This window comes from Athene noctua, chromosome 2 (genome assembly GCF_965140245.1).
Source record: "Athene noctua chromosome 2, bAthNoc1.hap1.1, whole genome shotgun sequence".
Lineage (NCBI taxonomy): Eukaryota > Metazoa > Chordata > Aves > Strigiformes > Strigidae > Athene > Athene noctua.
In genome coordinates, this window is record NC_134038.1 from 149,250,312 (window position 1) to 149,265,860 (window position 15,549).

The window sequence follows — 15,549 nt, forward strand, 5'->3', positions numbered from 1 at the left end:
AGGGATGCTGAGGGGCTGGGAGGGATGCTGAGGGGCAGGGAGGGATGCTGAGGGGCTGGGAGGGATGCTGAGGGGCAGGGAGGGATGCTGAGGGGCAGGGAGGGATGCTGGGGGGCAGGGAGGGATGCTGAGGGGCAGGGAGGGATGCTGAGGGGCAGGGGAAGGCCGGTGTGGATAGGCGGCGGGAGGACGGGAGGAGGGTGAAGTGGAGGTTGAAGGAGGTTTGGGGAAGAGGTGAGGAGCGGAGGGCGAGCAGTGCAGACGGCTGGGAGGAGCAGAGGGGTTTAGGGGGTTGTCTGGGTGGGGAGGCGAGGACGGCGCACCCCGGGTGGGGAGAGAGCTGTGAGGGGAAGCCCCCGGGCTGAGGCGGGAGCCGAGCTGACTGGCACCGCCTGAAGGGTCCGACCACTGACCCCGGAGGGAGCCCGCCCTGAGGAGCCGGGGCACCCCGCGCACCCGCAAACTACACGCCCCAGCGCGCCTTTCGCGGCGGCCGCCACTGAGCGTGCGCAGCGGCCGCCGCGCCTCCGAGCACGGCGGGCGAGGGGCCGCCCGCCCCCCGCCCCGTCACCGCCCGCCGCCGCCGGGAGCGGCGGTGCCGCCCCGCCCCGGTCCCTCGGCGGACAGCGCCCGCCTGCGAGGAGGTGGCGGCGCCGCCCGCCGCGGGCGGGGGAGGCCGGGAGGAGCCGGGAGGGCCGGGCCGGGCCGAGGGGGCGGTTGCTGCCTTCGCGCCGCCGGCGGCAGGTGAGGCGGCGCGGGGCGGGGGCGGCGGCGGCCCGGGCCGGGCACCCGCACCCGCACCCGCAGGGGGCGGATGGCGGGGGCCGGCGGCCGCCGCCTTTTCTGAGGGGAAAGTGGGTGAAGGGGAGGCGGGGGGACCGGGGCCATGTCTCTCGCGGTCGGCGGCAACTCCACGGTGCGGAGGCACGGGGCAGCGGGGGGGAATAACCCACGGGCCCCCCCCCCGCGTTGCCCAGAGCGGAGCCGGCGCCTCGGACGTGGAAACCTTTCGTCCCCGAAGCCGGGGAGCGAGAGCGGTCCGGGGCAGGCGGCGCTGTGAGGGTTAGTCCTTGTAGGCAGCTGCCTGCACCACGGAAACGCGGTTCAATTAAAACTCTAATAACCTCCCCAGAGGTCAAAGACGCTGCGGGTTTAAAGCCTGCCAGGGCAAGCGGAGATGTAATTATGTTCTCCTGACAATTCTCCTTGATGGCTGAGTGCCTTGGGAACCCCCCCAGGCACCTGTCTTCAGCTTCCAAAGCTTAGCGGTCCGTGTGAATTTGGCCCCAGTGGATACGGATGCTGAATTTATCGCATCCTGCCCCTTCTAATTATTGTGTGCTGACTAAGCATGGTGGAAAAGTTTCTCTTGCGTCTGTCAGCTCCGGGTGCGTTGCACGTGCGTGTTCTGAGGTCAGGCTTACCGCTCTGCTTGCGTCCTCTTGCTTCCTTCCAGCCCCTCTCCTTTAACCCAGTCTTTAAACAGGTTATTTAAGATAATGGCTGCTGCTTTGAAGAGAATTGAAGAGGCTCACTCTTCTCTGGCGATGAGAATAATGACTGTATCTGAACAACTGGTAAAGGCAAGGGAACATATTGGTGTTTTCACACCAGTACCGTAGTTGGATAACTATTGACAAATGCTGACTTTCAAACGGTGACTGCTGATTCAGGAGAATATGTTGACTTTGGTAATAAAACAGCAACGGCTCCTTCTAATAGCGTTCTCAAAACACTTGAACTGATAGATTGGCTTGTTAGCTTAAGCCTTGACTTAGCTGAGAACCAGAAGAGCTTTTATTCTCTGGGAGGACCTTCTCCTCCAAACAAATCTGACACATGCTAAACACATCAACTGCAAGACAGGATGTTTATTTTGCAATGTCATTTTCAAGAATGTGGTAGATACCAAATGCGTGAACTAGATAGAGGAAACCTGCTTTGCAGTCTGGTTTTCTGCAGGAGTGCATTTTGAACGGTTCACGATTACAGGGTGGTAGTTCTGCTCGGAGTCTCACTTCTGTGTTTTAATTAGCTGTCATCAAAGCTGGAGTTGAGTTCCAATACTTGTGAAGGATGCCATGAACATGCACTGTAGGGTACCTGGTTAATGTTTTGGGACTAATTGACTAGAGCCCATTCCTTATTAAGCAGCGTACAAAATGGATTGACTATATGGAAGTCTTTCCAGTTAAATTTCCAGTCTCCTGAATTGTGTCTTGCTGTGAACTTACTGAGGTTTGCTTCAATTATCTGAAAACTGGGTATTCTCATTTCCCTTATTCTCACCCCCTTCTCTTAAAAATGGTTGCTTTAACATCTTCAGTAAGCGCTGTTAGTTTAAGCAGTTCTCTATGACAGCAGCCAACATTCAGTTACTGTTCCCCAGAGTTTTTAACAGATTTGTATCTGTCCTGTGCTCTTAACACAGCAAGATCTTTAGGAAGTGTTTTAAAGCATAGAGGCTTAGAGATCGTCCACTAGTAAAACTGTCACTTTATTCAAATAATCAAAGCCATAGATGACTTCTCGCAGCAGAATAACCTGCTTTCTATTTAAAATGGCTTTTCCAACTGGAGCGTATCTAGGCTGTGAAGAACTGGATTTTTCTAGGAAGTAGTGGGAGGCAGGGAGAATCATGAAAACGAAGGTGGCGCAAAGGAGAGCATTAAACCACAGAGCTAGAACCAAATCAGAGGTTTTCAGCTGTACAGACAAAATTTTGCCTTCTCATGGTGTGGGACAATAATTTCTTTGGCTGTTATCCAAGCTGGTCACAGAATTCAGTTTTGTGGTTCAGATCGAGGGGTAAAATGGATCTGTGAGCCCATAAAGCTGGGGGAGGAGTGGGCTAGGAAGGGTAAGTGGAGTTCTGGGGAAAATGGGTGACACCCTATTTTGCTGGCTACCTTCACAGGGAAGCTGTCTGAGGGTTAGCACTGCTCCATGGTTCTGCTGTGCCGGATGAATGCATGACATGGGACCCTCTTACTTCTCCTTGTAGGTCTTCACCCCTTTCCTTCACCTTCTGTGGTAGGACGTGTTCCCTCCTCCTCCATCAGCACGCCGCCTGCTCCGACAGCGTTCTGCCTTCTTCCCCCCCCCAACTGTCTCTCCTTGTTCTGGAAGTAAACTGGTAGGTATGAGGTGCTGGAAGAAAGCAGGTTTCTTTCTTTGCTCTCCAAGTACACAGGCTGGGCCTGGTGGCACAAGCAGCGGGAAGGTGGCCACTCACATTTGGTCATGCTAGACAGCCCTCAGCTCTGCCTGCGTTTGGAGCAAGCTGTGAGCGGGGCATTGGACTCAGCGTGGTGGAATTTAAACTGCGAGTTTCCAAAGCCAATTACCGGACGCAGTCTGTGTCTGACAAGCTTCAGTTTCGTTAGCTGCCTCCCAGGAGTATCGAGCTGCGCGGCTCACCTTTGCAGAGATCAGATTCTTTTTTGTGATGCTATTAGGTGTTTTTAAAAATAGCTTCATCAGTCCACTTTAAAAGAGCTGGTCTGCTCTGATAACAGTGCCTGCTGGTGCTTTTCCAGATAAGGAACTTGTCAGTTTCCTGCTGTCATACATGCAGCTTCTGCTCTATTTAGAATACAGCTTAAAAAAAAGACTACAAAATAACCACCAGTCTTGTGTAAAGATTTTTGTATTTGGTTTAAGAACAACTGAACACTCCTTATTTAACTACTTTGGACAGTATTGGTTTATGAATAGATAGAATCAAACTAGCTGCAGAATTGAAGGTAGTAACTTCATATATCTGTGTCTTGAAGAAATCTCGATCAGAAGATCTCTTATATAACAAAGTGACAACAGGCCAAAGATCTTTTTTTTTTTCTTTCAGTCCCAGTTAGAAGTTCATTAGCTTTTAAAAGGATCTGAAGTACTACGTTGTGCATGTATGTGTATAATCTATATGGTGGTGGGCAGCAACCAGATGAAACAGTATAAAAACAATTTCAATCTCTTTTGGGGGTCTGAAAAGTAGTTGTGTGCTTGTGCACACCAGGAGTATTGTGGGGGAACTGCAATTGCATGACATACCTAGTAATTCATTCTATAATGGTGTATGCGGGAGCAATGTTCTAATTTACTAATTTCTTTGATATTTTGTGAGTGGATGGCATTTTTTAAAAGCTCTGTTAATTCTGTGGGAATTTGATAAAGGCTAATTGCTGGTGGATCAGAAGACAGTAGCAGTCGAAGCGAGACTCCTGACTTCTCTGCTCTCAAAAGAAAGGCAGCTCTCTGCAGCCTCATTTGTAAGCTACTGTCCTCTTAGAAATCCTTGCTCAAGAATATTCACCAGTGTCCTCAGCATAAATTGGGAACTTGTTGATCGCTCTTGATTAATTGAACTGTGCTTCATGAGCCAGTCACTTACTATTACAGGAAAAAAGCACCGGGAAGATCATGGTTTATTGTAGGACCCAGTGTGCTGTGAATTTTCACAGGAAAGCCCTTTACTCTTTCCCTTGTTCCCTCATTCTCACTTGCTTCTCAGTTCCTTTCTTGTCCTTTTTCCTTTCTGTTTCTTTCTCTTTCACCATGTCTTTGACTTAGGTCTATTTGTGTACTTTAAGGACCCACCTAAGTGTTCGCAGCATAGGATGTAAGTACCTATTTGCACTGTAACATCGAAGGATCACATTTCAAAATTACAACTTTTCCTTTGAACGAGAAGAAAAAAAGGTTCGTGGTTGCTATGGTGATGAGCGCTATATAAATGCCTATAAATAAAGTAAACAGCTGATTCATGGACTTTGATTTGAAGTATTTTTGCTTTTCTAATGAGATATAATTAAATATCAAAATGGGAGGAGGTGACATTTTACTAATTTTATTAAATACATGTTATTTGTATGCGTTCTGTTTTATAGTATTTCTGCTGAGAACAATTAAATAGTAAGTTGTGTATTTTCCTCTCTGTAGAAAGTTGATGTTTTGAAAAATCATAGTCTAGTATTTATAGAAAAACTTTCAGATGCCAAGAGGAACTCCACTAAAAAGGTGATGTCCATTTTAAGTTTAATCAGAACATACATTTTGAGCTAAATACCTATTTTTCTTATCTCTGAGAGACTATTGTGTACTGTCACAACATTTAAGTTTCAGTCAAAAGGGTCTATAAATGTAATTATGTTCCTCTGCAGTATTTGAAACCCCACTGGGGCACAACAGCAAAACTTGAAAATGTCACTGACTTTTTCTTTTATGTTAAAATGACAAAGACAGAGTAAAAAATTGGATATTCCTCATTGAAGTTTGGGGAGGAGAGGAGAATTGACTTTTTTGTAAGCCTTTTGTTCTCAGGTCCATGATGTAAAAGTAGCTTCCTCTCTGTGCTGAAGGTGATAACTGTAAAATGGATTGGATGGAGACAATAAACTGCTGCTTCAGAAGTCAGCGAGTAGCCATCAGCCATTGCTAAAAAAGCTCTTTTCATTAGTAATCTCTGGAGCCCAGTCCACCCACTTGCAGTTTCTGAAGCATGACTGCAGCCCAGTTTCCCACCAGTGCACTGGAGTATTTCCCCTCACAGGTGTTTCTCAGTCAGGACACGGGTGCACCTTGTTTAACAGCAAAGTAGAGTTTATAATGGAAGGAGCTTGCCTTAGGGGAAGGAAAATAGGTATTTATAATATACAGAAGTGCTTCTTTGTCAAAGGCTCAGTCTAGTTTCTTGGTAGAAACTGATTTTGCCACAGTGGCCCAAAGAGAGATTTCTTCAGTCCTAAACTGTGGAGTGCAGCTTGTGCGCTGTTAGGGAATAGATCTGCCTTCTACCACCGTCACAGCTTTGTATTCAAAGAAGCTCTCAGATTTCCAAAGAACTCTGAAGCACTGTCCTGTCCTGTTAAATGTTTGGTAAAATAACACCACATTATTCACTGTCTTTGTTCCCTCTGTGCATTCAGATTCATATCTACTTGCTTTACCAATTTAAAATATATTTTACTAAACCCCTTTTACTTCAGAGCATGTGTAATTGGGAGGACAAGGATACACAGTATTGGTATTTTTTTCTAGTTACACACAATTACGTTTCACAGAGCAAAACACGTACATCTGCACACAGCTATTGAAGGTAGGGGCAGAACAGGAGCAACAAATGGTGTCCCTGAAGGTCTCGCTTGAGCAGTGGCAGCCTGCCCAGGGTTGATTTATGTTTCATAGGCCTGTCGCTTTTGTCTCAGCTGAGCTGCTGCTGTGGCCAGGCTGGTGACGATCACCTGAAGAACAGTGAGTGACAGCTTCAGTGGTTTCCCAGCAGTGAATTAACACCAGAGCTGCCTCGGATCCGTCGCTTTGTGCCATGGGACTGCGCTGACCTCCCAGAGGGTGGCACAGAGCCTGACCCTGACTCTGTGCCTGCATCAGCACTCTGTTTTGTGTGAGCTTGAGGCCAGAATCAGGAGCAGGTTGTGCTTTCTACCTGCTGAAAGGTGTTTCGAGGTTTGTGTGTGTCAAAGGTGGTTTTACCTGCATTGAGGTTAGACCTGCAGGTCCCAGCTGCCTTCCCAGGATTCTGTGGTGGACAGTGGACAAGGCAAACCAAAGTCTCTCCCAGAAAGGCCATTCAAAAGGCTGATGAGGTTTGTAGGCAGCTTGAACCCAAACAGACTCTGTGCTGCCTACAGGAGCAACAGGAGGATTGGAAGGGTGGCAGCAAACCAGGAGTCTTGAAAGTGCTCCAAGTTCACAACCACTCCCAGGCTAACTGCTTGGCTTTGGTGTATCTGGAGACCGTGTTGATGCCGGAGCAGGACCAGGCTCCAGAGTCATGGAGAGAATTTTCTCAATTGGAAAGTACTGTTACTACTAGTACATACTGCCTTTTAATAGAGTGATATCTTTATTTAGAAGCCTTTTCTTAGGGTAGGAGGGTGAAATACATATATTGATATTAATGACAGTATCAGCTGTTGAGGACAAAAGGTGGAGGGAGCTATTGTGTGTTGCCTTTGCTGGCATGGATAGGACAAAGGGTGAAACAGTGCCTATACCAGATTTTTTTTTTCTTCCTCTTCTTCAGAAGTTCTGCTTTCTGTGTGTGCTTTTTTTTTTCTTTCAATTTTTAATTTTTTTTTTAATGGATGGATATGATCCAGGACCATCTGGTGGAATTTGCCGTTGTCACATCTAGGTTTTCTGATGTATTGCCTGTCAAGTTACAGTGTATGTTCAGATGAGTTTCTCATATGATGTGCTGACAACCACTGACAGCCCTGAGATGGGAAGTTGGAAGCCTGCGGAAAGAAGAGAGGGGCAAAGTTAGCTTTAAAAATGTAACCTTGATCGCTCTTGATTGGTGGATTTCATTTCTGGTACCTTTTTTAGTAAAGAAACGTGAATGAGTGAACTCTAAACCAAGTGCATCTAAGTGCACCTAAGGTACTGTATTTAAACTTGAAAGGTTTGTAGTCCACTCCTAGTTTTGTCATTGATTTTTTTTTTTTTTCTCTTTAATACTGGGTTCCTCAATCTTTCTCTGTCCTTAACTGTCCATCTGTAGCCACTCTCACACTTATTTAAATTGCAGCCCTTCCTTCCTCCTTTACTCCTCAATACATCCCCAGTCCCTCCTTAGAAATGAGATTTTACCACCAGGTATCCTAATAATTGTGGTATCCTAATTCTGTAGTAAAATGAGCTAAGATTTTTGGCAAATTAGTATTAACCTTTGCAGACAGATCACATGTATGAAAGCAATAAGCAACTCTGAAATAGCTACAGTAATTCTTTTCTTGCTGGTATAATACTCACATAATTAAAGCAGGGATTTTTGATGTGGAGGTCCACGGTGCAATTGCATTTTCTCACACACTGACAAAGATAATGCTGTACTTTGTAATCCAGAATCCAAACAAGGTATAAACAGTTCAATTTTGTTCCCCATTTTTTTCTGCTGTAAATTGAAGCCTGAGTAGCAATTAGGCTGGTGACAAGATAAATTTCACAACTTGTTATCATTCTTCATTTTTTAATTGGCCAGATCAGTAAAGAAGTGATTTGTGTTTGAACTTGAAAGGTTCTTAGTTTATGTAGTACTGGTAGAAAGCATAGTGCAGGTACTTATGAATGTGTTAGAAGGAAGCCTGTTTGTAAACAGAGGTGGGATTGCACTGCAAAGGCACATCCAGGTGTGGTTCCAAACACAGATCCAACCCCCCATCCCTCTCAAAGCTGCGATGGTTATACTGGGCCTCCTCCTTCTTAGATCCCGCCTAAATGTTGACAAAGTTGGGAACTGTCAGTGCTAGGTTAACGGTTGGACTAGATGATCTTCAAAGTCTTTTCCAACCTAGATGTTTCTGTGATTCTGGGATTCTGTGAAGTTGAAAGTCACCTTTGGAAAGCAAAAAACTTCCTTTCATGGCGGTTTGAAGCTGAAGATGACAGTCCCCAAGCTCAGGGAACTCTTACTGCAGTTTGCTAAGGAAGAAGCTGGAAAGCATTTACTTGCCTCTACTCATTCCTGTGTCTCCTTGGTGCTACCTCCTGGCCTGGAGACTGCCAGTGCCCTTCTGTAGCTGTAGAGGGACGTCATGCTAAGCTGTCCAGGCCAGTAGAGCCTGAATATAGGAAAAAGCAACCAGTGTTTCATACTCTGATCTTCTGCAGTTCCATACTTTGTGAGTATCTGATAAGGAGACTTGGAAATGATCCAGCTTTTGTTCTGTTGTAGGGGAGGGACTGGAGTATGCAAGGGTCAGCAGCTCTCTGTGGTGGTGTTGGGTTGTACTGGGCAGAGCACTCTTCCCGTACTGATCAAGCATCAGCTCAGCTATTGTCAGAAGGGGTGGACTTTGGAGGAAACCCCATAGATGGAATACGGCCAGATTCTCTGCCTGTAACATGTTTGATAGCACTGCAGGGAGGCGAGGCTGGTCTTCAGCCCTTAAACGCATTAAATTAACTCTGGGCGAGCTTGCTGGGAAAAGGGTAATGAAGCAGGTCAGAAATGGGATGTGTGTGCTCAAGCACATGCAGTGGTGGGCTTAATACTCCAGGCAGCATTCCTGCAGGCACGTGGCTGGGGAGCAGCCAGGTCGTGGAGCACGCTGTGCTGTTCGTTAAACGTATCGCAGTCCACAGATGCAGCCAGAATCACTTGTCCAGGCATAAAAGATAAAGTCAGTTAGGAAGGAGAGCAATCCCATCAGGAGAAACTTGTGAGAGGAGCTCGATGCAGCCTAGTGTAATGCTGGCTGTGTGGGGCATGTACTAGCCAGCACCCTCTCAGGTGTTGCCTGCGTCTCTTGCAGTAAAAATTTCAGCTTCTGATAGTGGAGACTGATGAAGATCTTGACACGTCTATTCTGTTGTTCCAGGTAGAGGCGGCTGCTGAATGGATCTGCAATGTGACTGACGTGCGGTGCTTCATCTTTATTTCATGTGACGAGGAGGTGGGAGGGTGGAGATCGCTTGAAGTGCCTGGCTAGAGACAGAATGTAATTTATCAGTGTTCATTTGTCTGGAAGGATACACAGCCCATATATAATTTAGAAACGTGTTAAAAAATAGGGAGCTGTTGTCTTTTAAAATCAGTGAGCACTCAAGTCTGTTGGTTTAAAATCTTGTTTCTGTGACACATAAATGCACTGCTATGCATTTTGTATTTATAGTGTGTGTACAGTATAAGTGATATGTCTAAAATGAACCAAGAAAGTGTGTATAAATAGTATGGATAAAACTAAGCCCTTCATAAACTCAGTAATGTGTATTTTCCATATTTAGGCTGAAATATCTGGAACTGCACATGGATTTATCCTAGTCAGTTCTTCTGAGATCACATTTAATATAGATGTTCTTTTCATATGTGATCTGCAAATGGATATTTTTTGTTTGTTTCTATTGCGCTAAATATCCTTTCCCCTACTTTTTTTCCTTCTCCTTTGGAGTCTTTCTCCTTTTTCTGATTCAAGCCTGGTGATGATACGCTCTAGCTAAATTATCAGAGGGGTAAAAGGAGTATCAGTGCCTTCCACCTTGCTGTTGAGAAATCTATATTTTTGCTTTCTGCAGTGTACTGAGAGCAAGAAAAATGAGCAGGGTATTGCTGTCCTTTATCACAGACAAAATGATAAATTACATGTCCTGGAAATTTTAGAGCTGTGTAAGAATGCACATCCTTGGCCCACAAGGATGTGTGGTTGAAAGTGCTTATCCAGCCAGGAGTTAAGCACGTGCTTAAATCAGAGCAAGCGTTGCTTCCACTGGGTGTATCTACCTGGCACCAGGCTGTATGGGGTCAGCAAAGCTCTTGCTGTGAAAGGAGGATTGATTTCTTTAGTGGCCTGAAGTAGGAAATGAGCCTTTTCTAGTCACCCGGAAGAGTCGTCTCTGAGTAGTGCAGTTGTTCTTCTGCGTTACTGTCCTTGATTCTATGGTATGAACTGACACAGGTGGAAAACCTAATGGTTTGGTGTTTGGTACCTTACAGTGCATCTGTCTGCTTCCCCTCCTCACTTTTTGCACTCTGCCCATGGCAGCTAACCACAAGCAGAACACTGTCTGTAGTAGGTGGTACAGCAGGATGGTGCCTCTGCCTAGAAGGACTGAAGCATTAGAAGACACCGAGAATGTTACAAGGGAGTGCATAACTTTTCCTTCCTTGCAAACAGGAGAATATGTGGAAATTTTCAATAATTTACAGTTCAACTCCTTTCCCTCCTGTCCAGTGTAAAAGCCTTTGGACCAAAGCTGTGTACACTGGCTTGCTCTCCACCAGCCCAAGAAAGAAACTGCTTGGAAAAGTGGCTAAAGGAGGACTGGGGGTTTTTTTGGCTGCTGATGGTAGTGTGTGGTAGGCAGAGTGGTCTAGGTCTTTTCTTCATCTGGTTTTTATTCTGGTTGTCCTTTAGTGGAAGCACTCTTTTTGGCTCTGCTTTAGTTCGTTTTCATGCTGTTTCTTGCTCCTTTGAATTTGATGGCGTCTGTGCTTTCTGAGGAAGCAGCGTATTCTCTGCTCTGGGTGCTGTCCACATGCTCCTGGTGAAGTCGTTTATCCCCTTCCTGCTGGATTTGAGCTTTCATTCTAACTGGGAGGGGAGACATAATTTTTGTGTACAGATGGAAATGTCTTCATTGTGGTTTTTGGTGCTGAATTAGATGTCGTCCCTCTTGCATCCTTGAGACTTTGAAGGAGAGATGGGGGCTGAGTTTTCCTGATGTACTGATTTTATAGCATCATTCGTTTTCGCTGAATTACCTCCAACTGATCCCACAGCATTGCAGCTGGCACTGCAATTCTCACATCTCCTGTTTTTTAAGTGATTTTGTTTACTTCGTACAGTACAATGAGGTCTTAGGCTCATGACTGGGAATTCCTTGGTGCTTTACTGATAAACACAGATCAAAAAGATAATCTCCCAGTCTGGTATTTTCTTCTCTGGAGAAGTCTTTGAAGGTTGCACATTCTTCTGCTGTACTTCCTTTGTCCAAGTGTGTCTTTCTTTTGCTCTCTATTCCCTTCCTACTTGTTTCTTTTCTTTCTTCCCTTTTTTTTAGTCCTATATCTTCTATATTCTCTTGGATTGCTTTATGTTTGAGAAGAGACACACCCGAGTTTAAGTATAGTTGGCTATTTGGACTTGGAAGATTTCCTTAGGAATGCTTTGTAAGTGAAGGGCTCTGTAATTTGCCCCTTCAGCTCTTTTTCCACCAACAGCTGAAAAGTTTTACTAACTTTTCCCATCCTGCCTGCAGCTTTCATTGCCATTTGACTCACAGGCCAAAGCTTGCTTTGTCAGACCTATGAGAGGCTGTGTTGCACAGTTCTTACATCTGAACCAACTGACTTTTCCTTTTTCCGTTGTAAAATATTTTGCCTTTTCCTTTCAAAACACACATGCAAGTGTCCTCCTCTCTCCTGACCTTTGACTCTGCCTTATAAAACTGTGAGAGAGATCTAGATAATTACTGACAGCTGGACTCTGCACAGTTGCGTCCCGGAGCCCCTTTAGCTGCTAGATGTTCTGAAGATCACGAGTGTGTAAAAAGGAGCCAAGGGACATTTTGATGTTAAACAAGGGTCGCTTGGTTCTTGTGTGGAGATGGCATATATGGAGATGGGGTTTAAAGATGAGAGGAATATGAGTTTATCTGATAATAGAAGGGGGTTTTTGTATTTGTGAAAAAGTGGGTTTTGTACCATCCAGCCAAAGTTCAGCTAAGAAAATGTAATTCTCAGTAAAAATGGTTTTTATTTGCAAATTTTTTTATTTTTTATTTTATTGATTTCTCTGTATATGGTGTTAATTTCCTTTCCATCTTTTTCCTGGATTAATTTAACAATTTGATTACACATGTATCTTTGCTCTTGGGAGACAATGGGTGCAACACAATCTCTGTTTTAAACTTATCATGTCATTAGCAAGAAAAGATATCTCTAAAGTCTGATCTCCCTGCTTCTTTGTTGCTTGAGGAGCTGAATTCTGGGATTTGCATCCTTGACTGGAAGCCCTTGTTGTGTAAATTTGGCATAGGCTATTTCTGTTCCAGAGAACCATCTCTTTCTTCATTTTAGAGCTGTGTAGATGCTAGGACCATGCCTGCATGAAGGCAAGGAATGTGATGAGTTTCCTAGTCGTGCTGTATGTACCTCTTATATGGAGTGGGCTTGCACACAGATCTTGCTTATTCATCTAGTAATGATCTCTGATACAGTAATCAGTAGACCATATAGTTTTTAAAATATTCCTTTATGAAGTCTTGTGCCTGGTATTGAAAAATAAACTTTGCTTTCCTTTCTCAGAGCCTTGGTATTCAGAACCAGCCTGTTTGGGGTGTTTCTGCTACATTCTTCTCAAAGACTTGTTGTGAGTTTTTCACTGCTTTCGGAGATAAAATTTAATTCATTATATTTTAGGGCCCCCTTTTGCATGCTGTTCTCTGAATAATACATATTCTTCACCGTTCAGTTCCCTTGAGTGGTGTACTAGTGTGAACATGTTTTGTTCTAGGAGTGGGACCCAACAGAGAGTTTAAACCCTCATTTTTGTAAACTCAGAAACTTGTGTGTAGTTTTAAGCTGTATGTGAATTCTAGATCACTGGTGACCAATGAAACATGTAAGCACAGTCTGTGTAGAATACCTTGGCTTGGCAATTGCAAATGCCCTGAAGGAATTTGAAGCCATCTGGCTCCTTCCCTTCTTTTGTCCCCAAAAAAGCCCTCCTTAGTTTGAAGTGTAGGGACGGCACTCCCTCCTCAGCACTCCCTTTGTATGAGTAACGATTTCCTGGATGTGATGGGGTTTTGCATTTCCTTCTGGCAAGCAGACAGTCAAATGTAGTTACTGGATGACCACAGTCCATTGCGTGGGGCAGCCACTGATGAACCTTTGATGCACTGGGCATGAGGTAGCTGTGAATTGCTTTGTATCTTAGTTTGCTGTTGGTTTCCCCTCTCCCAGCTGGCCATCTGTAATGTAAATTGAGTGAGATGTTGATGGTTTGTGGATTGAAATCCCTTTGCGCTGACAAGATTAGTTTCCAGTGTTTGTTCCCCGAACAGATGGGTCTTTCCCCCATAATCGTGTGGAGAAAAAGCCCTCTCCAGAAAGCTATGTGGCACCAGTTTCATGACCTCTTTTTTTTTTTTTTTTGCACAGACTGACCATATCATAAACTCACTTGTGTGAGCCAAATCAGACTCAGACTGTTCTTGCTGTTGTGAATTTCTTTCAATTTTTATTTAAATATTTTCCCGCTTATCTTTCACAATGGATGGGAGGAATGGAGTAAAGAAAGAGGAGGGGCGGCAAATAAAAAGGTGCACAAAGATTAATTTGCTGTGTAGTCTCCTCTCTTAGATGGAGGGGAGACATACCTGGGAAAACAGGTTATCAGACCTCTAAACACAATAGATGAAATGCTGTCTAATACATGAAATGCTTTCTATGCAGTGAGGCAGTCACTCAGCACAAAAACTATATGACCGGATTCATTTTGAGGAGACATGAGGTGTTTTCCAGGGCGTGTGCATTTTTACTGCCTTTAGCTAAGTTAGGGCGCTTGGTGCTTATCACTTTTTAATGATTTGTTCTTACCCCTGCTCCTTGCTTCTGGCTGTTTGTTCTTTGCTACTTAGGTTATTACTCATGTTCATGCAGAGACCTGAGAGTTAATAGAAAATGAAGATTGGAGTTGCTTTTCCCTTCCTTTTCCTGTAAGGTTATCTGGGACAGCTTCACACGCATTTATATATGGCTTTGCAGCTTCTTGGCTTCTGACTGTGTTACAACTGTGCCAAAGGTATAAAACAAAAGCTGGAAAGCTAGCAGCTTATTGAAATTAATTTCTTTAAATTTATAAAGCCACTGATTAATCATCTTTTAACGCAGGTACAAACTTAAGAGAAATATATATATATTCTGTATATTAATTTTAATCTTCTATACGATTTTTTAGTAGTCATGCACACGTATTATATACCTATATATATTTAGCACAGAGGTCACAAAGTCAAGTTATTATACAAGAAGTTCTCTAGTCCTTGTTTAATTTATGTGCATATCTTTGTCCCATTGGAACACAGGGCTCCTAGGTACATGCTTGTCTTTAAGCATTGAATATATTCAAACAAACTAGAGAAGAGGGTTTTTATTCTAGTATATTTTAATTTTTATTTTAGTGTATTTCATCACCTTGATGGTAATGAAATGGTGGTTATTTTGTGTAACCTTAAGTCATTTAGCAAGATGGCTGTTTCCTAGTCAGTCCGCAGCCTCTGACTTGGGTGTTTTCTCCTTTCAGATACTTGCTGCATTAATAGAGGTGCAGATTTGAGTCATCATAGTTGCAAGAGGAGCTTTTGGTGGCCGAAGCTTTAGTCCCTTTGCCTGGGAAGAAGGGTTGGCTACCTCAGCAGACTGTTCCTGTCAGCTTCCAGGGCAGGTTGTAAGCACGTTGTTCTGCTATGGAGAGGGTGGAGCTGGATGAGCCAAGGCAGGAAGGTTCTGCCTGGGATGATGTATGTCCCCCCTCTCTGACCCCTCCAGATTTGGGATAGGTCTCACTGCCTATGGCCAATATATATGTATATTTTGGTCTTGTATTTCTTCAAGGTCACAAGAACCTTCCTCGTTGAGTATGATGGGTATGACAGCACATATATTTTGACTGTGGCTCATCTTGTGAATTCTTTGCAAGTGGGAGGGTTCAGACCTGCTCGAACCTAGCCTGTGCTTGGGTATTCATGATGCAGGGCTTTCATGATGGCTACATGGCTTCAGTGGGGAATGGCTTCAGTAGCAGCAATTCTAGCAGAAGGCTAGAGGTGGAGAAGCACATCTTGATGTAGAATACTGCTTGTAGTGCCCTTGATGTCTTGAAATACTGTGTGAAGTAACTGAAAGACCACTCCCTTCTTGGTTTTGCAAATACCTGCACATGGATCCAGAGCTGTACATAAATGAATGGGGGCAGATGTTTTTAAGTGGAGCTGTTTTAAATGGGAGCTGGTTTATCGGGCTGATGTTGCTCTTCTGTCGGTGACATTCAGGTTACACTTCAGTTATTTGAAGAGATTCTCATTGCC

The 15,549-nt window shown here is 44.5% G+C and overlaps 1 protein-coding gene across 5 annotated transcripts in view; it reads left to right on the forward strand.

Annotated features, from left to right (window-relative positions):
* The first annotated feature begins 603 nt into the window (after nt 1-603).
* Nucleotides 604-15,549, forward strand: part of POMGNT2 (protein O-linked mannose N-acetylglucosaminyltransferase 2 (beta 1,4-)) — a 46,802-nt gene continuing 31,856 nt past the window's right edge. For 3 of the 5 annotated variants that reach the window (XR_012633230.1, XM_074900604.1, XM_074900605.1), the window contains exons 1-2: nt 604-744; nt 3,005-3,136. The gene's annotated coding sequence lies outside the window, so the exon portion shown is untranslated. The remainder of the gene's footprint in view (nt 745-3,004; nt 3,137-15,549) is intronic. The other 2 variants (XM_074900608.1, XM_074900610.1) reach the window with 1 other exon arrangement.